Source organism: Theropithecus gelada, chromosome 16 (assembly GCF_003255815.1).
Source record: "Theropithecus gelada isolate Dixy chromosome 16, Tgel_1.0, whole genome shotgun sequence".
In the NCBI taxonomy this organism is placed as follows: Eukaryota; Metazoa; Chordata; class Mammalia; order Primates; family Cercopithecidae; genus Theropithecus; species Theropithecus gelada.
In genome coordinates this window covers 12,315,253-12,337,283 of record NC_037684.1, presented here as the reverse complement: position 1 = coordinate 12,337,283, position 22,031 = coordinate 12,315,253, and the positions used below count along the sequence as shown (strand labels likewise).

Below are 22,031 nucleotides of genomic sequence, written 5' to 3'. Positions count from 1 at the left end.
AATTAGCTAGGTGTGGTGGCAGGTGCCTGTACTCCCAGCTTCTCAGGAGGCTAGGACAGACGAATCACTTTAATCGGGGAGGCGGAGGTTGCAGCGAGCCAAGATGGTGCCATTGCACTCCAGCCTGGGCAACAAGAGCAAAAACTCAATCTCAAAAAAAAAAAAAAAAATCAGTGGTGCCAGGAGTTAGGGGGAGGGAAAAAAGGATGAACAAGCAGAGTACAGGGGATTCTCAGGACAGGGGAACTATCTTTATGATACTGTAATAGTTGGTACATAGCACCATATATTTCTCAAATGCCACACAATGTACAATTCAACGGGTGAAACTTAATATAAACTATGGATATTAGTTGTATCAATATCAGCACATCAACTGAAACAAATGTACTAGACACACTAATTTAATGTGTTAATGATGGGAGAAAGTGGATGTATCAAAGAATATGGGAGTCCAGGCACCAAGTGCAGTGGGTTCCGTCTCTAATTCCAGCACTCTTGGAGGCCAAGGTGAGATGATTGCTTCAGCCCAGAAGTTCAAGACCATCCTGGGCAATGTAGCAAGACCCCATCTCTACAAAAGTAAAAAATCAGCATGGCATGGGAGAATGCCTGTAGTCCCAGCTACTTGGGAGGTTGAGGCAGAAGGATCACTTCAATCCAGGAGTTCAAGACTGCAATTAGCTACGATTGTGCCACTGTACTCCAGTGACAGAGTGAGAGCTGGTCAAGAAGAAAGAAGAAAGGAGGAATAGGAGAAGGAAAAAGAAGAAGAAAGAACACTGTACTTTTCACTCAATTCTTCTATACACCTAAAACTGCCCAATAAAAGTCTACTAATTTTAAAAATAATGAAAAACAAAATTTCATAAACATTTCCTTTCTTCCTTCCCAATCTATGTGGCTTTTATTTCCCTTTCTTGTCTTAATGCACTAGCTAGGACTTCCACTAGGAAGTGAGAGTGGACATCCTCGCCTTGTTCTTGATCTTAGCAGGAAAGCATAGCTTGTAACCCTAAGTATGATGTTAGCTACATATTTTCTGTAGATATTCTTTACCAAATTGAGGAAGTTCCCTACTATTCTTTGTTTGCCGAGAGTTTGCATCATGAAAGGGTGTTGAATTTTGTCAAAATCCAGCAAGTTATTTTTTGAGTGTTGACAAACTGATTCTAAAGCTTACATGGAAAGGCCAAAGACTCAAAATAGCCAACACAATATTGAAGGAGAAGAGATGAATTGAAAACTGATGCTACCTGACATCCAAGACTTACTATAAAGATACAATAATCAAGATAGTGTGGTATCGGTGGAAGAATAGAGAAATATAAAGGAACAGAACAGAGAAGCCAGAAATAGACCCACACAAATATAGGCAATGGATCACTGACAAAGAAGCAAAGGCAATCCAATGGAAACAGGATAGTCTTTTCAACTGAAACAAATGGATTTTCACAAACAAAAACAAAACAAAAGGCATTAGGCCTTTGGCCACATGACTACCAAACTGAGCAACTGCTGCAGGCAGTGTGATTATCCAACCCAAGGAGCACACTGGCCAGTTTGTCTTTGCCCAGCATGTGAGGCAGCAATAGCTAGTCATGTGACAAATAAATTAGTTACAAATAAATTTAATGTATGGAATAACATTTGTTTGAAAGAACTGCAAAAAGAAAATCAGTTCTTGCAAATGACTCACTGAATCCATACAACTACAACTTGAATCTTTGTTTGTTTGTTTGTTTGTTTCCTGAGACAGAGTTTCACTCTTGTTGCCCAGGCTGGAGTACAGTGGCGCGATCTTGGCTCACTGCAACCTCCGCCTCCCAGGTTCAAGTGATTCTCCTGCCTCAGCCTCACGAGTAGCTGGGATTACAAATGTGTGCCACCACACCCAGCTAATTTTTGTATTTTTAGTAGTGACAGGATTGCGCCATGTTGGCCAGGCTGGTCTCAAACTCCTGACCTCAGGTGATGCACCTGCCTTGGCCTCCCAAAGTGCTGGGATTACAAGCATGAGCCACTGTGCCCAGCCTGATATTTGTTAAAAACCAGTACTATGCACCACTCGCTGTTGAACCTGAGCTACAAGTTAGAATAATAGCTTCCCTTGAGAGAAAATCTCTTTATAAACTTTTTTTAATTTGGGGAGAAAAAACAAACCTTATTTTCTTCATAAGAATACAGAAAACATACCATCCTCAAGCAAATAATAAACACCCAACCAAGTCCATTACTCTCCTCTGCACACTACCCCTCCACAAAAAAAGTAGTAAAAACAGAAAGTGTACATTGAGCTATAAATAGACTCGTTCATGCAGAAAACTGAATTTGTGTAGTACACACATTTTCCAGAATGAAAAGGAAATGAATAAAGACATTTAAAAGGAAGATAGCAGATTTAAAAAAAAAAAAAAAAAAAGAACCGAACACGGAGATTCAATTTGTGAAATTACATGTTATTTCAAAAAAATTCTGTCTCAAGACTGCAGCATCAGTTCTTCTCTGACAGTTTCTAGCCTCCCACCTTGCTAGCCTGGCCTAGTTATTACTTGCTGTACATCAAAATCACACAAACCAATTCCTTAAAATGAATATTTTGTGTGTATCTATGTGTTTATCTTTGCTGATATATGCTGGCTAAAATATTGAGGAATAAAAACTAAAACACTCATACACAGGGCCAAACATTTGCTTGAAGAAAAACAGCAAGGACTCTCGTTTTGCATCTCTGGCTGAGCCTCTGGCTCATCTCAAGCGGAAAGTGAAGACTAAGGCAGAATTGTAGATGGCGTTACAACACATCCAAGGACTGTCCCGGTTTAAAGCCAACCTGCAAATACCAGAGTAATTTTTTTTTTCTTTTTGTAGTCCCAGCTACTCGGGGGGCTGAAGCTAGAAGTCTGCTTGATCCCGGGAGGTCAAGGCTGCAATGAGCTATGATCATGCCACTGCACTCCAACCTGGGTGACAGAGCGAGACGCTGACTTAAAAAAAAAATAAAGAAGGAAACTTGAAAACATAATAAAGGGCTCATGAAAAACCCACAGCTAACACCATATTCAATAAAGAAAAACTGAAAGTTTTCCCCTAACATCAGGAACAAGACAAGGATACCCACTATTATTCAACACTGTACTGAAAGATCTATGCAAAGCAATTAGGTAATACAAAGAAATAAAAGGTATCTATTCATAGACAACATATTCTTATATAGAGAGAAAATTCCCAATAATCTATAAAAGTACTAGAACTGATAAATTCAACAAAATTGCAGGATCAACATGCAAAACCTAGCAATGAACAATCCAAAAGACAAATGAAGAAAACAGTTCCATTTATAACAGCAATACATTATCTATAGAAATTCCAATGGCCTTTTACGCAGAAATGAGAAATCCAATCCTAAACGCAAATGTAAGTACAAGTGGCACCAAACAGCCAAAACAAAGTTGGAAAAGAACAAATTTGGAGGACTCACATTTTGAAACTTACAACAGAAGTACGGTTATTAAAACACTGTGAAACTGGCCTAGTATTAGACATACAAATGTCTAATGTCTAGCATTAGACATTCCAAAAATGAAATAGAATTCAGAGTCCAGAAACAAATTAATGATGAATTAACTTTTGAAAAAGCTGCCAAATCTATTCAATGGGGAAAGGACAGGCTCTTCAGTAAATTATGTTGAGACAAGTAGAAATTTCTCTGCAAAAGAATGAAGTGAAACCCTAGCTCCCAATTCAAAATAGTTCTAATGACCCAAATATAAAACTATAAAACTCTTAGGAGCAAACAAATAGGTAAATCTTCCTGACCTTGAATTTGGCAATTGATTCTTAGATATGATACCAAAAGTATAAGCAACAAATGAATGAACCGATAAATCAGATTACATCAATATTTTAAAACATCTGTGGAACAAAATACATTATTAAGAAAGTAAAAAGAAAACCACAAAATGTGAGAAAATATTTGTGAATAATATATCAGACAAGGGTCTAATATCCCGAATATATTGTTAATCTTTATAATTCAACAAGAAGACAAACATTCCAATGGGAAAAAAAAAACGTGGGTAAAGGAATTGAATAGACATTTTTCCAAAGAAGATACACAAATGGTCAACACATGTATAAAGGATGCTCAACATCATTAGTCATTACAATAATGCAAATCAAATTCACAATGAAATATAACTTTACAGCCACTAGCTTGGTCATAATTTAAAAATTAAAATCAGAAAATAAATGTGAAGAAATTGGAACTCTGATCCACTGCTGGTAGGAATATAAAATGGTACATCTCCTGCAGAAAAGAGCTTGGCAGTTCCTCAAAAAGTTAAACACAGAATCATCATATGACCCAGCAATTCTACTCCTGTACCCAACAGGAAGCAGCATACATTCACACAAAAACTTGCACATGAATGTTCATAGCAGCATTTTCATCATAACCACAAAGTAGAAACACCCGTATGTCTCTCAACAGATGAATGGATAAACAAATTGTAGTGTACGCATACAATGTAATATTATTCGCCCACAAAAAGGGATGAAGTACTGACACATGCTACAGCATGGATGAACCTCCCAAACATTATGCTAAGTGAAAGAAGTCAGAAACAAATGGTCACATATTGTGTGAATCCAGTTATATGAAATGACCAGAACAAGTTAATCCACGGAGACAGAAGGCAGATTGTTGGTTGCCAGTGGCTGCAGGAAGGGGGAAAGAGGGAGGGGCTGCTTAGTGGATATGGGGTTTTCTTTCGATGTCAATAAAATGTTCTGAACTAGTGGCTGTGGTGATACAACACTGTAAATGTACTAAATGCTGCTGAACTGTATACTCTAAAATGTTAACTTTTATATTATGTAAAGTCACCTCAACAAAAAGAAAGAGAAAGGGAGGGAGGGAGGGAAGAAGGAAAGAAGGAATGAAGGAAGGGAGGGAGGGAGGGAGGCTGTCAAGATTAGTAGCAGATAAAGTAGACTTTGGAGCTAAGAAAATAAGCAGAGACAGAGAGGAAAATAAAGATAGAAGGGTCAATACATCAAGAAGACACAGCAACCCTAAATGTATATATATTGAACGACAGAGCTGGAAGTTATCTGAAGTAAAAATGGGTAGAGTTGAAAGGAAAAATAGACAAATCCACAATTATAATAGGAGAGACTTCAACATACTTCTCTCAACAACTGATAGGAAGACTAGACAAAAAACCATATAGAACAACTCACAAACACCATCAGCTAACAGGAACTTGACATTTATATAATACCCAATAACAGCGGAGTACAGATTATTTCAACATTGAGCTTCTGAACCACTCTGAATGAGAACTTGGTGATGCTTTTAAACAAGACAGGAAGTAAGTGGGGATGCCCGTGTATACATATTCAACCATACTAATAAAAAAGGACTTTTGACATAAGAAATATACCTGATCCAGACTGAAAAAAATAAAGAAGCAGAACGGGGCTAGGTGTGGTGGCTCATGCCTGTAATCTCAACACTTTAGGAGATCAAGGCAGGAGGATCACTTGAGCCCAGGAGTTCGAGACCAGTCTGTGCAACAAAGCAAGACACCCTTTCTACAAAAAAATTTAAAAATTAGTTGGGCATGGTGGTGCACGTCTGTGGTCCCAGCTACTCAGGGGACTGAGGTGGGAGGATCGCTTGAGCATGGAAGGTTGGGGCTGCAGTGAGCCGAGATGTCACCACTGCACTCCAGCCTGGGTGACAGAGTGAGACTATGTCTCAAAAAAAAAAAAAAATTAGCCAGGTGCAGTGGTACGTACCTGTGGGCCCAGTTTCTCAGAAGGCTGAGGTGGGAGAATCACTTGAGCCCAGGAGTTCAAGGTTGCAGTGAGCTACGACAAAGTGAGACTTTGTGAAAGAGAGAGAGAGGAAAAAAAAAAAGGAAAAAGAAAAGAGAAAGAAAGAAGTAGAAAGGGAGTGTGTAACCAAGAGAATAGAACACAAGGAGGAACCTTCAGGAAAAATAATATTTTCAAAATTTTTTTATACTTTGTGTTTAAGTCTCCATCAGATTGTGATCTTGTTTAAGCCAATAATAGTATATTATTAATTTTGCATGCCCAGGCATGTGCTTAGACATAGTTTACCATCAATAAATGTTTTAGAATGAAGCAGAAACCAGCAGAACTGAAGGGAAAACAAGACGTTCGGAAATAGAGTGTAATGAGCAGTGGCCACTGTTAAGGATCATAAGCAATGGGAATTTATCCCTTGTGATCTGTTTTATTATATCACACTCAAACATTACAAACTTAAAAATCCACCTGGTCACAGTAATCTCCCTAAACAATTCTCTCTAATAATTTAATTCGTGTTTCTAAAGCTTTCAATGACACACCACTGCCATGAAGTTCAAACTTTTATCTATGCAAATAAAGACCTTCACCAGATGGACTCAGGTTTTTGTCTGTTTGTTGGGGTTATTTATTTATTTATTTAGAGACGGAGTCGCCCTCTTGCTGCCCAGGCTGGAGTGCAATGGCGCAATCTTGGCTCACTGCAACCTCTGCCTCCTGGGTTCAAGTAATTCTCCTGCCTCAGCCTCCTGAGAAGCTGAGATTATAGTCATGCGCCACCTCGCCCGGCTAATTTTTGTATTTTTAGTAGAGACGGGGTTTCAACATGTTGGTCAGTCTGGTGTGGAACTCCTGACCTCAGGTGCTCCACCCGCCTCGGCCTACCATAGTGCTGGGATTATAGGCATGAGCTACCGTGCCCAGTCTTGCTGGAGCACTTTTAAACCATTAGTTTAAATTCTCCCCTTTCAGAAAACTTGTACTGCAGCCTTTAAACCTTTATTAACTTTTTTACTCATGGTATTCTATCTGCTTGGCTCTATTCCATCCTCACGTCTACTCACTGACTACAATGATACCCTCCCAGCTTGAGATGCTTACTTCTTCCTTTGCAAACTTATGATACTTGTATCCATGAGGTCAATTAAAAGATCTGCCAGCCACAATTGACATAAAGAGAACTGTCCTACTCAGCATCCCATGATAAGCCAGTAGTCTTAGATGGTCATGCTTGATACTACAAGGGCCCTCCCCCTTAGTTAGACCAACGAATGTATCTGAACCAAGGGCAAGCAAAATTTACAAGTTGGCATGAAGTGAAAAACTATACTTCTATAGATACAGACCACAACACCTTTAAAAAAAAGAAAACAGAAAACTGAAGTTTTCCATACAACTATACTGGGAAGATAGGGAATTATATGTGATGTTGGTATATCCTAATACCTCATCTAAAATGGGTTAGTAAATACCAATGAAATTATTTTGAGCAATATGGAAGTAACAATGAATCTAAGGTCAAAATTAGGCCTCGTAACTCCCACCCCAATACTGCGCTTTGAGCAAACAGGCACACCAGGAGATCATATCCCACACCTGGCCTGGAGGGTCCCACACCCATGGAGCCTCCCTCATTGCTATCACAGCAGACTGTGATCTACCGGCAAGGCAGCAGCGAGGCTGGGGGAGGGGCGCCCGCCATTGCTGAGGCTTAAGTAGGTAAACAAAGCTGCTGGGTGGAGCTCACAGCAGCTCAAGGAAACCTGCCTGTCTCTGTAGACTCCACCTCTGGGGGCAGGGCACAGTAAACAATAACAAAGCAGCAGACACCTCTGCAGACCCAAACGACTCTGTCTGACAGCTTTGAAGAGAGCAGTGGATCTCCCAAAACAGAGGTTGAGATCTGAGAAGGGACAGACTCCCTGCTCAAGCGGGTCCCTGACCCCTGAGTAGCCTAACTGGGAGACATCCCCCACTAGGGGCAGTCTGACACCCCACACCTCACAGGGTGGAGTACACCCCTGAGAGGAAGCTTCCAAAGCAAGAATCAGACAGGTACACTCGCTGTTCAGAAATATTCTATCTTCTGCAGCCTCTGCTGCTGATACCCAGGCAAACAGGGTCTGGAGTGGACCTCAAGCAATCTCCAACAGACCTACAGCTGAGGGTCCTGACTGTTAGAAGGAAAACTATCAAACAGGAAGGACACCCACACCAAAACCCCATCAGTACATCACCATCATCAAAGACCAGAGGCAGATAAAACCACAAAGATGGGGAAAAAGCAGGGCAGAAAAGCTGGAAATTCAAAAAATAAGAGCGCATCTCCCCCCGCAAAGGAGCGCAGCTCATCGCCAGCAACGGATCAAACATGGACGGAGAACGACTTTGACGAGATGAGAGAAGAAGGCTTCAGTCCATCAAATTTCTCAGAGCTGAAGGAGGAATTACGTACCCAGCGCAAAGAAACTAAAAATCTTGAAAAAAAAGTGGAAGAATTGATGGCTAGAGTAATTAATGCAGAGAAGGTCATAAACGAAATGAAAGAGATGAAAACCATGACACGAGAAATACGTGGCAAATGCACAAGCTTCAGTAACCGACTCGATCAACTGGAAGAGTATCAGCGATTCAGGATCAAATGAATGAAATGAAGCGAGAAGAGAAACCAAAAGAAAAAAGAAGAAAAAGAAATGAACAAAGCCTGCAAGAAGTATGGGATTATGTAAAAAGACCAAATCTACGTCTGATTGGGGTGCCTGAAAGTGAGGGGGAAAATGGAACCAAGTTGGAAAACACTCTTCAGGATATCATCCAGGAGAACTTCCCCAACCTAGTAGGGCAGGCCAACATTCAAATCCAGGAAATACAGAGAACACCACAAAGATACTCCTCGAGAAGAGCAACTCCAAGACACATAATTGCCAGATTCACCAAAGTTGAAATGAAGGAAAAAATCTTAAGGGCAGCCAGAGAGAAAGGTCGGGTTACCCACAAAGGGAAGCCCATCAGACTAACAGCAGATCTCTCGGCAGAAACTCTACAAGCCAGAAGAGAGTGGGGGCCAATATTCAACATTCTTAAAGAAAAGAATTTTAAACCCAGAATTTCATATCCAGCCAAACTAAGTTTCATAAGTGAAGGAGAAATAAAATCCTTTACAGATAAGCAAATGCTTAGAGATTTTGTCACCACTAGGCCTGCCTTACAAGAGACCCTGAAGGAAGCACTAAACATGGGAAGGAACAACCGGTACCAGCCATCTCAAAAACATGCCAAAATGTAAAGACCATCGAGGCTAGGAAGAAACTGCATCAACTAACGAGCAAAATAACCAGTTAATATCACAATGGCAGGATCAAGTTCACACATAACAATCTTAACCTTAAATGTAAATGGACTAAATGCTCCAATTAAGAGACACAGACTGGCAAACTGGATAAAGAGTCAAGACCCATCAGTCTGCTGTATTCAGGAGACCCATCTCACACACAGAGACATACATAGGCTCAAAATAAAGGGATGGAGGAAGATTTACCAAGCAAATGGAGAACAAAAAAAAGCGGGGGTTGCAATACTAGTCTCTGAAAACAGACTTTAAACCATCAAAGATCAAAAGAGACAAAGAAGGCCATTACATAATGGTAAAGGGATCAATTCAACAGGAAGAGCTAACTCTCCTAAATATATATGCACCCAATACAGGAGCACCCAGATTCATAAAGCAAGTCCTTAGAGACTTACAAAGAGACTTAGACTCCCATACAATAATAATGGGAGACTTCAACACTCCACTGTCAACATTAGACAGATCAACGAGACAGAAAGTGAACAAGGATATCCAGGAATTGAACTCATCTCTGCAGCAAGCAGACCTAATAGACATCTATAGAACTCTCCACCCCAAATCAACAGAATATACATTCTTCTCAGCACCACATCGTTCTTACTCCAAAATTGACCACATAATTGGAAGTAAAGCACTCCTCAGCAAATGTACAAGAACAGAAATTATAACAAACTGTCTCTCAGACCACAGTGCAATCAAACTAGAACTCAGGACTAAGAACTCAATCAAAACCGCTCAACTACATGGAAACTGAACAACCTGCTCCTGAATGACTACTGGGTACATAACGAAATGAAGGCAGAAATAAAGATGTTCTTTGAAACCAATGAGAACAAAGATACAACATACCAGAATCTCTGGGACACATTTAAAGCAGTGTGTAGAGGGAAATTTATAGCACTAAATGCCCACAAGAGAAAGCAGGAAAGATCTAAAATTGACACTCTAACATCACAATTAAAAGAACTAGAGAAGCAAGAGCAAACACATTCGAAAGCTAGCAGAAGGCAAGAAATAACTAAGATCAGAGCAGAACTGAAGGAGATAGAGACACAAAAAACCCTCCAAAAAATCAATGAATCCAGGAGTTGGTTTTTTGAAAAGATCAACAAAATTGACAGACCACTAGCAAGACTAATAAAGAAGAAAAGAGAGAAGAATCAAATCGACGCAATTAAAAATGAAAAAGGGGATATCACCACCGACCCCACAGAAATACAAACTACCATCAGAGAATACTATAAACACCTCTACGCAAATAAACTGGAAAATCTAGAAGAAATGGATAATTTCCTGGACACTTACACTCTTCCAAGACTAAACCAGGAAGAAGTTGAATCCCTGAATAGACCAATAGCAGGCTCTGAAATTGAGGCAACAATTAATAGCCTACCAACCAAAAAAAGTCCAGGACCAGATGGATTCACAGCTGAATTCTACCAGAGGTACAAGGAAGAGTTGGTACCATTCCTTCTGAAACTATTCCAATCAATAGAAAAAGAGGGAATCCTCCCTAACTCATTTTATGAGGCCAACATCATCCTGATACCAAAGCCTGGCAGAGATACAACAAAAAAAGAGAATTTTAGACCAATATCCCTGATGAACATCAATGCAAAAATCCTCAATAAAATACTGGCAAACCGGATTCAGCAACACATCAAAAAGCTTATCCACCATGATCAAGTGGGCTTCATCCCTGGGATGCAAGGCTGGTTCAACATTCGCAAATCAATAAACATAATCCAGCATATAAACAGAACCAAAGACAAGAACCACATGATTATTTCAATAGATGCAGAAAAGGCTTTTGACAAAATTCAACAGCCCTTCATGCTAAAAACGCTCAATAAATTCGGTATTGATGGAACGTACCTCAAAATAATAAGAGCTATTTATGACAAACCCACAGCCAATATCATACTGAATGGGCAAAAACTGGAAAAATTCCCTTTGAAAACTGGCACAAGACAGGGATGCCCTCTCTCACCACTCCTATTCAACATAGTGTTGGAAGTTCTGGCTAGGGCAATCAGGCAAGAGAAAGAAATCAAGGGTATTCAGTGAGGAAAAGAAGAAGTCAAATTGTCCCTGTTTGCAGATGACATGATTGTATATTTAGAAAACCCCATTGTCTCGGCCCAAAATCTCCTTAAGCTGATAAGCAACTTCAGCAAAGTCTCAGGATACAAAATTAATGTGCAAAAATCACAAGCATTCTTATACACCAGTAACAGACAAACAGAGAGCCAAATCACGAATGAACTTCCATTCACAATTGCTTCAAAGAGAATCAAATACCTAGGAATCCAACTTACAAGGGATGTAAAGGACCTCTTCAAGGAGAACTACAAACCACTGCTCAGTGAAATAAAAGAGGACACAAACAAATGGAATAACATACCATGCTCATGGATAGGAAGAATCAATATCGTGAAAATGGCCATACTGCCCAAGGTAATTTATAGATTCAATGCCATCCCCATCAAGCTACCAATGAGTTTCTTCACAGAATTGGAAAAAACTGCTTTAAAGTTCATATGGAACCAAAAAAGAGCCCGCATCTCCAAGACAATCCTAAGTCAAAAGAACAAAGCTGGAGGCATCACGCTACCTGACTTCAAACTATACTACAAGGCTACAGTAACCAAAACAGCATGGTACTGGTACCAAAACAGAGATATAGACCAATGGAACAGAACAGAGTCCTCAGAAATAATACCACACATCTACAGCCATCTGATCTTTGACAAACCTGAGAGAAACAAGAAATGGGGAAAGGATTCCCTATTTAATAAATGGTGCTGGGAAAATTGGCTAGCCATAAGTAGAAAGCTGAAACTGGATCCTTTCCTTACTCCTTATACGAAAATTAATTCAAGATGGATTAGAGACTTAAATGTTAGACCTAATACCATAAAAATCCTAGAGGAAAACCTAGGTAATACCATTCAGGACATAGGCATGGGCAAAGACTTCATGTCTAAAACACCAAAAGCAACGGCAACAAAAGCCAAAATTGACAAATGGGATCTAATTAAACTAAAGAGCTTCAGCACAGCAAAAGAAACTACCATCAGAGTGAACAGGCAACCTACAGAATGGGAGAAAATTTTTGCAATCTACTCATCTGACAAAGGGCTAATATCCAGAACCTACAAAGAACTCAAACAAATTTACAAGAAAAAAACAAGCAACCCCATCAAAAAGTGGGCAAAGGATATGAATAGACATTTCTCAAAAGAAGACATTCATACAGCCAACAAACACATGAAAAAATGCTCATCATCACTGGCCATCAGAGAAATGCAAATCAAAACCACAATGAGATACCATCTCACACCAGTTAGAATGGCGATCATTAAAAAGTCAGGAAACAACAGGTGCTGGAGAGGATGTGGAGAAATAGGAACACTTTTACACTGTTGGTGGGATTGTAAACTAGTTAAACCATTATGGAAAACAGTATGGCGATTCCTCAAGGATCTAGAACTAGATGTACCATATGACCCAGCCATCCCACTACTGGGTATATACCCAAAGGATTATAAATTATGCTGCTATAAAGACACATGCACACGTATGTTTATTGCAGAACTATTCACAATAGCAAAGACTTGGAATCAACCCAAATGTCCATCAGTGACAGATTGGATTAAGAAAATGTGGCACATATACACCATGGAATACTATGCAGCCATAAAAAAGGATGAGTTTGTGTCCTTTGTAGGGACATGGATGCAGCTGGAATCCATCATTCTTAGCAAACTATCACAAGAACAGAAAACCAAACACCGCATGTTCTCACTCATAGGTGGGAACTGAACAATGAGATCACTTGGACTCAGGAAGGGGAACATCACACACCGGGGCCTATCATGGGGAGGGGGGAGAGGGGAGGGATTGCATTGGGAGTTATACCTGATGTAAATGACGAATTGATGGGTGCAGCACACCAACAAGGCACAAGTATACATATGTAACAAACCTGCACGTTATGCACATGTACCCTGCAACTTACAGTATAATAATAATAAATAAATTTAAAAAAAAAAATTAGGCCTCAATCTCAGAATGGTAGAGGGAATTATTGCCTTTTATATTCTCATTAATTTATTCATTCAATAAATTTATATTAGTTGTGGCTGGGCGTGGTGGCTCATGCCTGTAATCCCAGTACTTTGGGAGGCCGAGGTGGGCAGATCAGCTGAAGTCAGGAGTTTGAGACCAGCCTGAGCAACATGAAGAAACCCCATCTCTACTAAAAAAACAAAATTAGCCGGGTGTGGTGATGCATGCCTGTAATCCCAGCTACTCGGGAGGCTGAGGCAGGGGAATCCCTTGAACCCAGGAGGCAGAGGTTGCGGTGAGCCAAGATCACATCATTGCACTCCAGCCTGGGCAACAAGAGAGAAACTCCGTCTCAAAAAAAAAAAAATTATATGCTTTGTGCCAGGCATTATGACTGCAAAACAAGGCAAAATCCTTCCCACTGTTGAACATATTCTAGTAGGTAAAGACACCTACTGAACACAACATAAACACATAAATGAGTAAAATCAAATGTTAGAGATTAATAAGTAATATGCATAAAGAAAAACATAGAGTAGGGAAAAGGGATCAGTGCAGATGATAAAAGGATGTGCAGCACTGTCCATACAGCCATGTGAAGATTAGAAAGTAAGAATTAGAAATGACCTGGGAGTCCTCGTTTCTTTAAATAGCTGATATAAGCCTGTATGTAAAAAGAATGCAATCTGTCATACTGGTCACAAGGTAGATAAATGGCAGTATGACTGAATGTAGGGAGAGGAACAAGAGGGCACATCTTGCCAAAAATATGGAGATGGGATATTTTCTTAACTTCAACAAATAGTATGGCCGGGTGCAGTGGCTCACGCCTGTAATCCCAGCACTGTGGGAGGCCAAGGCAGGTAGATCACCTGAGATCACCAGTTCGAGACCAGCCTGAACAATATGGTGAAACCCCATCTCTACTAAAAATTGCAAAAATTAGCCCAGGTGTGGTGGTGTGTGCCTGTAATCTCCAGCTACTCAGTGGGGTGAGGTAGGAGAATCGCTTGAACACGGGAAGCGGAGGTTGTAGTGAGCCGAGATTGCACCACTGCACTCCAGCCTGGATGACAGAGCAAGACTCTGTCTCAAAAAAAAAATTAACAAACAACAACAAAATATTAACAGAGACACTAGGAAAAGGGCACATATAAATTTTTTAGCCAATTTTTAAAAATACATACCAATACTATGTAAAATAAGATAACAAAAAAAAATTAAAAAACAAAAATCAACCTTAGTAGCATATCCAAACCCTGTCTCTACAAAAAAAAGTTAAAAATTAGCTGGGTGTGATGTTGTACACCTACATTCCTAGCTGCTCAGGAAGCTGAGAGAAGATACGTTGAGCCCAGGAGTTCAAGACCGCGGTGAGCTATAATTGGGCCACTGCACCGCAGTCTGGGCAACAGACTGTCTTTAAAAAAAAAAAAAGCTAAGAGAATGCAAACCCCAAACAAAGTGAGTTACCATTAGGAAATAATTGTCTTTCGAATGAAAGCCAGCCTGTAGATACGGAGGAATTTATTTTCAATACAAGGATACAAAAGAAAGAGCTTAGAAACTGAACATTAGAAAAAGGAGAGAGAGCACACTCAGCAGTAAGCAAATGTGAACATTGCTTACTTAGATGAGAATATAAATAAATGGAGAAAGGAACTATAACTCGCAATGCGGAATCACAGAAGATCATGTCCCGTAGAGTATGCAGAATATTGGCAGAGGAAAAGGACATGGAACTAGCTACAGTCAGGGTTCTAAATAGAAAATTGAAAAAAAAAAATTGTTCTAGTATACTTCCTTTTTTTTAATCACCATATAGGCAGGTGGTATCTTGGTGCCAGAAGTTAACCTGAGTATAAGGAGTTCATGCCACTATTTTTTGATATGTTATGTAGTAGTAATCTTACATTTTCAATGATTGTAAGTTTTCTAATTAATTCACCAAATGTATAAGGTTGTCCACTACCAAAACATAAAGCTGAAATTCCATTGCAATCAAAGATCTCCTATTTTAAAAGGTTATTATCCAATGATCTGGTTAAAGCAGTGACAGGATATACCTATCATTTACTTTTGTTGAGTCATATTAATTAAAAAATTAGTTCCAAAGTAGAAAGGGATATCAAAAAATCTAAAAGCAATGCAGTTATTTATTAAAGTAGGTTTTACAATTACTTTTAAATAAAGATATATAGAAGTATAACATACCTAAAAATGAGTGTGAAAATCTAAAGTGTACACCTTGGTAAATTTTCAAAGTCCATATATCCCTTATAACTCCACACAAAGAGAAAAATACATTTCCAGCACCTTGAAAGGCTGCCTCATGCCATCTTCCATTTCTTGGTCCCCAGTCTCCCCAAAGGCCATCACTAGAGACTCTTTTTGGGAGCCTGATTATGTAAGCAGCCATGTGGGGAAGCCCTATGCCAAGGAACTGCAGACAGCCTTTAAGAATTGCCCCTAGGAAGGCTAGAAGTGGAATCTCCCCCAGTCAAGCCCTCAGAGGAGACCTTTACTCCAGCCTGTAAGGCCTAAGTTAATGAACCAGTTAAATTGTGCCTGGACTCCTAACCCATATAAACTGTGAGAAGATAAATGTTGTTCTAATATGCTAAATATGTTCTAATATGTTATATACCAATAGATAACCCATCCAGTCTCTCTCTTTTGCAACAAAATGATCTTTAGATTTAGTGTGACCTCAAAGATGCAGAAGGGTTTTTTAATAGACACATAATAAAGTTTCAGTCCTTCTGCCATTATACTACTTTAAAATGACATTGATGGGCCGGGCGCAGTGGCTCATGCCTGTAATCCCAGCACTTTGGGAGGCCGAGGCAGGCGGATCACAAGGTCAGGAGATCGAGACCATCCTGGCTAACTTGGTGAAACCCCGTCTCTACTAAAAATACAAAAAATTAGCCGGGCGTGGTGGCAGGTGCCTGTAGTCTCAGCTACTGGGGAGGCTGAGGCAGGAGAATGGCGTGAACCCAGGAGGCGGAACTTGCAGTGAGCCGAGATCACACCACTGCACTCCAGTCTGGGCGACAGAGCAAGACTCCATCTCAAAAAAAAATGACATTGATTAAATTTCAGCAGTATAAGTAAAATTATGACTTTATATGTGCTACATTTAAATCTACTAACTTAAGTTCCTTACTTAAAGTAGTATATGAAAAATTATTATACACATTTTATTTATTTAAATATTTTTTAAAATTGTAGCAATATAATCTATTCTGAAACAAATTTAACCAAATGAGCCTCCATTGTTCAAGTTCTATAACACACTAACATTTCTGGAATTCTAGCTCACTTTTATTGAGACAATAGGGAGAGTTTTTGAAATGATAAAACAGAGAAGCCTACTAAGCATCAAGCAATTTTAATCAAGTTACTTTAATTTTCACAAGTTATATCAGTAATTTGTTCTTAATTAATTGAGGTTAACCTGTTAAAAGATTTGACCAAATGTACATAACCACATCACATGGTTAAGTAATCATTAGAATTCTCAACCCATAACTTAGGAATCTTTTTATATATAAATACTACCATACATTTTGTAAATACGGGGAAACCTTCTGACAATCTGTTTCAGATCCAAGTTTCTACATAAGACAAAAGTCAAGAATGCAGTGAGGACTAGTCAAATGAACCACTAAAGGAGCCAAAACATGAAGAGGTCAAAAAACAGGAATTAAATAAGATTTTTAGCTATGCACAACTAAGTATTCCTGTGTAATTAAATCTTTATATAATAGGATCAACAATTCATTTTCTTTGTCACAAACTAGGTTTTTTGCATCTATAGAATGAGAAATGAGCTAAGTGCCTTGAGCTTTTTGTGAAGACTAAGTTTGATGCTGAATACTTGAGCTTTTTAAAAATTATAATGCACAATAGATGGTAGCCTCACACTGTACCTTCTGCATCTTTAAAATTTAAATACCTCCCGAAAATGGTATAGTAGACAGATGCAAAGGGATCTTTTATGCTTGATGAAAAACAAGAATTATAAATAATACAATATTGAATTCAATTCCAAAACTCAAGTTTCATAAATCCCTAACAAAAATATTGAAATTTTGTCTCTCGTCTATTTTTAATTATTTGTAACAGTATGTTTTTTCTTTACATTTGTGTATTTTATTAGAATCATAGCCATTCTTAACCTGGACAATGTTTTCAAAATAGAGGGGTTTTTTTAATGCAATACAATGAACATCACTTTAAAGCAATGTGAAATATGGCTTTTATGATTTCAAAATTCTAAACATTAATATCATTTCCCTTTACAAAGACCTTTATTATTTTCATTCATGATATTTAACAGATTGAAACAAAATTAGGAAAAGCGGAACAAAGTATTTGAGAAAGTGACATTTTCCAAGAATGTGCATGTATAAGTGAAACACAAAATAGCAAAGACATTTAAAATCTACCACAAATTGCAAGAAGCATGGAAACACTTATTTTTAAATGGGAAAAAGCTGCACAACCTTCAACATGTGTTATTGAATCTAATGCTTTAAATTTAAGAGGAAAATTTTTGATAGTATTACATTATTTGTATTCTTATTCGGCTCCTAAAGAACAAAAGCCAGTTGGTCTTGTTTTTAATAAATAAAAAGAAAAAGCAAAGAAAATGGAAACTTAACCATATTAAAAGGTAAACCTGTGATAAGCCTAGTTAATAATAACTTTATTCTGCGTTTTTCTTCTGCAGAGTTCTCAATAAACACTGGGTTATGAAACCTTCCAACACTAGCACAGCTTACGGAGAGGTAACCAGGCACAAAGGGGTAAGCAACATCTCCACACAAAAACAGGAGGTAATATTACAATTGGGAATGGAATCAGACATTCTTCTTCAACAGAGATCTAACAGACAACATAAGACATAATACATTATATTGAAAAAAGAAAGTAAGTTTTCTTTATTTGTGATTAAACACAAAGATGTGTTAGAAAGACTCTCTGTCTTCAAGGAGCTTTCAAAATAATTAGCTGAGTTTTCTTGTAAGGATTGGAAATTAAGTTATAATACAAAGAAATATGTTTAATATTCCACAATGATAAACAAATACAATGAAAATTCAAATTATGAAAGAAATGTTACAAGAAACAGATATGGGCTGCCAGTTTATTTACATATATATGTAATATACATATAATATAAATACATACATTATCTATTTATACAATACTATTTTCTACTATGCCCACACAATCTTCCTCCACTAAAAACCACGCATAAGACAGGCACAGTGGCATACTCCTGTAGTCCCAGCTACTCCGGAGGCAGGAGGATCACTTGAGCCCATTTGAAGCCAGGAGTTTGAGGCTGCAGGGTGCCATGAATCATGCCTGTGAATAGTCACTGCACTTCAGCCTGAGCAACATAATGAAACCCTGTCTCTAATAAAAACAACAAAAACCATGCATAAGTACAGCATGATTAATATTTCTTTAGATTTTTGTCCAGAAAAAAATATCCAGAATGGTGGTGTAGAGAAGTCAGCAAACTACGCCCAAAATCCTGCCCTACTGCTATTTTTGTAAATAATGTTTTATTGAAACACAGCCACACCTATTCATTTCTTTATTGTCTATAGTTTAGTTGCCACAGAGAACATATCATCCACTGAACCTAAAACATTTCTTGCAGGAGAAAATTTGCCAACCTCTGACCTATACCTTTTTATTTCAAGTGAATTTGGGCTGCTTTTCACTCTTTCTCGGGGGTCTTATAGTATTTGCTGTAGTTCTTGTGGGGAAATATGAGATCAGCCTAATCCCCACCACTCCCTCTTCGCTCCCTACAGCCCCCTCATCACCTCCCAGTTATTAAAGCTCCTGAAATTCAGAAACTTTACAATGATATATATTGGAATTGACCATTCTGAGTCAATTATCCTTGGTACACACTGTGCTATTTCATTACATCAAATAAAGTCGTTTCATTTCCATTAAGGTTTCTTAACTTTTACCTTAAATATTTCCTCAATCACAACGTTTTGCTGTTCTTATTTGGAAACTATGCACATGTTGTGATTTTCTTCCCATTTTGTTCAGTCTCTCATTTAATTCCATTTTCTATCTATTCTCCCTTCCATGCCTTACAATTTGTCAATTCTGTGATCAATTTGTGGGGTTTATCTCACCATGTCTTCCTTGAGTTCTTGTATCACTGTTTTATGGCCTTCCTTCATGGAAAAAAAATAAGCTTTAAAATTTTTTAATTTAAAGGTTAAATTTTATTTAAAATTGAATTTTTAAAAAGTATTGTGTGGCCAGGAGTGGTGGCTCACACCTGCAATCCCAGCACATTGGGAGGCCAAGGGGGGTGGATCACCTGAGGTCAGAAGTTTGAGACCAGCCTGGCCAACATGGTGAAACCCCTCCTCTACCAAAAATACAAAAATTAGCCAAGCATGGTGGCATGCACCTGTTCCCAGCTACTTGGGAGACTGACACAGGAGAATCACTTGAAGCCAGGAGTTGGAGGTTGCAGTGAGCTGAGATTGTACCACTGCACTCCAGCTTGGGCAACAAGAGCAAAACTCCATCTCAAAAAAAAACAAGTATTGTAAAATATTTGCTTACAATTTTAAACTGCTCCCCAGGAACATTATTCTACTGATTGTTCTTCCCTCGTCAAAAACTTTCCAATGACTTAAGTTTTTCATTTCATGAAAGTTAACACATTTATTGGCACAAAGTTGTATACTACCTTATTATCTTGTATTGGCACAAAAGTTGTATACTACCTTATTATCTTTTATTGATCATAAGATCTGTAGTGATGCCCCTTCTTTCATTCCTGATATCAGTACTTTGTGTCTCCTGTTTCTCTTAATTAGTCTCATTAAAGGGTTATCGATTTTACTGATGCTACCAAATAATCAGTTTTTAGCTTAATTGAAAGAATCAGGAAATTCCAAATAAAGTTCTAGTGAATCAGGAGGTATGATAGATAATCTGCTGAATATAAAAGAGCTTAAACAAGGTTGTGGATGTTTACAACAGCTAGTTTGCCATCTTTTGTTACACCTATTTATTGAATATACACCTATGAGTTTTGCCATACAAATCTACAGTTCAACTACTCTGATCTCACAAAAGGAAAGTAAAATTTCTACTACATATAAGGTTAAAGTGCAATCATTTGACAATACAGCAAAATCTTCCAAGCCTCCAAGAAATAATCAGGTCCCATTTCCTGATAACACAGTGTACAAGTTTGTCAGTCTTTTAAGTGGCATCTTCCCTAAACTGAAATCCAGGATCTGCCTTCACCAAACAGATAAATCAACAAGTGTCAAAAAGAATTAGCATATTTTAAAACTTATAAACTGGTTTTAATCTACTGAGGTGCAAGTGAAACACTTTCTAATTACTTTTCTACATAACTTGATCTAACATGAAGTAGTATAAAACTATGTTTAGGTTATTATAACTAAAACACTAACACACAGGAAACATTTTACTTTTTCTGCTAGCCTCAAAGGAGATGATTCCATCTAAAAGTACTATATGACAACTCATAATTCAATATACATGTGAGATATCTGTAAATAATATTAATAATCCATATTAATGAAAAATTCCAACATTTCCAAGGCCAATGACAACAGAGTTCAAACCAAGCAACAGTTTGTTCTAATAAAGAAAATAACTGCCTACTAAACCTTCCAGGATATTTTCCATGTTTTTTTTTTTTTTTTACTATGTGGAGATATTAAAACATTATTAACGAAGGAACGAAAACAACAGAACTAAACACTCTAGTTAATGCCATCTGTACATTTTTCAGACTTATAAGCTCTTTCACTAAAAAGAAGTACTATATAAGCTTCTGGAGGGCAGAGATTAAGTCTCGTTCACTGTTGTATGTTGAGCATTAGTACTACTTGTTAAAAGAATTAATTAAAAATTAAGAAAAGAATTAAGAGAATTCATGTTAACTATCTGTTAAAAGATTTAATCACTCTGTCTGATACAATTATCCAACTCCACAGAATGTATAACACCAAGAGTGAGCCTTAATGTGAACGATGGACTCTGGGTGATAATGATGTGTCAACGTGTCAACACAGGTTCATCAACTATAACAAATGTACCACTCTAGTGGGGACTGTTGATAATGGCAGAGGCTATAAATGTATGCGGGCAGGAGATATGTGGGAACTTTCTGTATCTTCCACTCAATTTTGCTGTGACCCTAAAACTCCTCTAAAAATCTCCCAAAAAAGCTGAGAGGATAAAATTTAGAGAATCCATTTTTTAGAATCCATTTAAAAGTCTAAACAATTAATCACTAAATGAAAAATTAAGGAGACATACTTGGGAAAATTCCATTTCTGAAACAAATATCCTAAGATGTTTGACATTCTACCTTTTGTGAATCTTGCTTTTCTAATAAGGCTCATATCTGTTACTGTTGTATAATATCTATAATTTCATCATGAGAATATGAATATTGTACATTTGATAAATACCACACATTGTTATAAAGGCTTTACAAGTATTATTTCATTTAACCTTTACAATAACCCTATGATGTAGGTAAAACTTTATACAGGAAAGCTTCTCTTTCTTTCTTTTATTGCAGCAACCATGGCCTGATAAGAAAAGTTTTTCTTTAAACATTTGATTTAATCTTCAAATTTAAAAAAAGGAACACTTTAATCTTTAATATTTAGCAATAAACTACCAGTGGAAATGTTTCTAACAATAGCAAAGATTTTGGTTGCTA

At 37.9% G+C, this 22,031-nt stretch overlaps 1 protein-coding gene across 6 annotated transcripts in view; it reads right to left on the bottom strand.

Moving 5' to 3' along the window:
- The window catches only part of BCAS3 (BCAS3, microtubule associated cell migration factor), a 707,187-nt gene that overhangs the window by 541,147 nt on the left and 144,009 nt on the right, over positions 1 to 22,031 (bottom strand). The gene's annotated exons all lie outside the window — the stretch shown is intronic.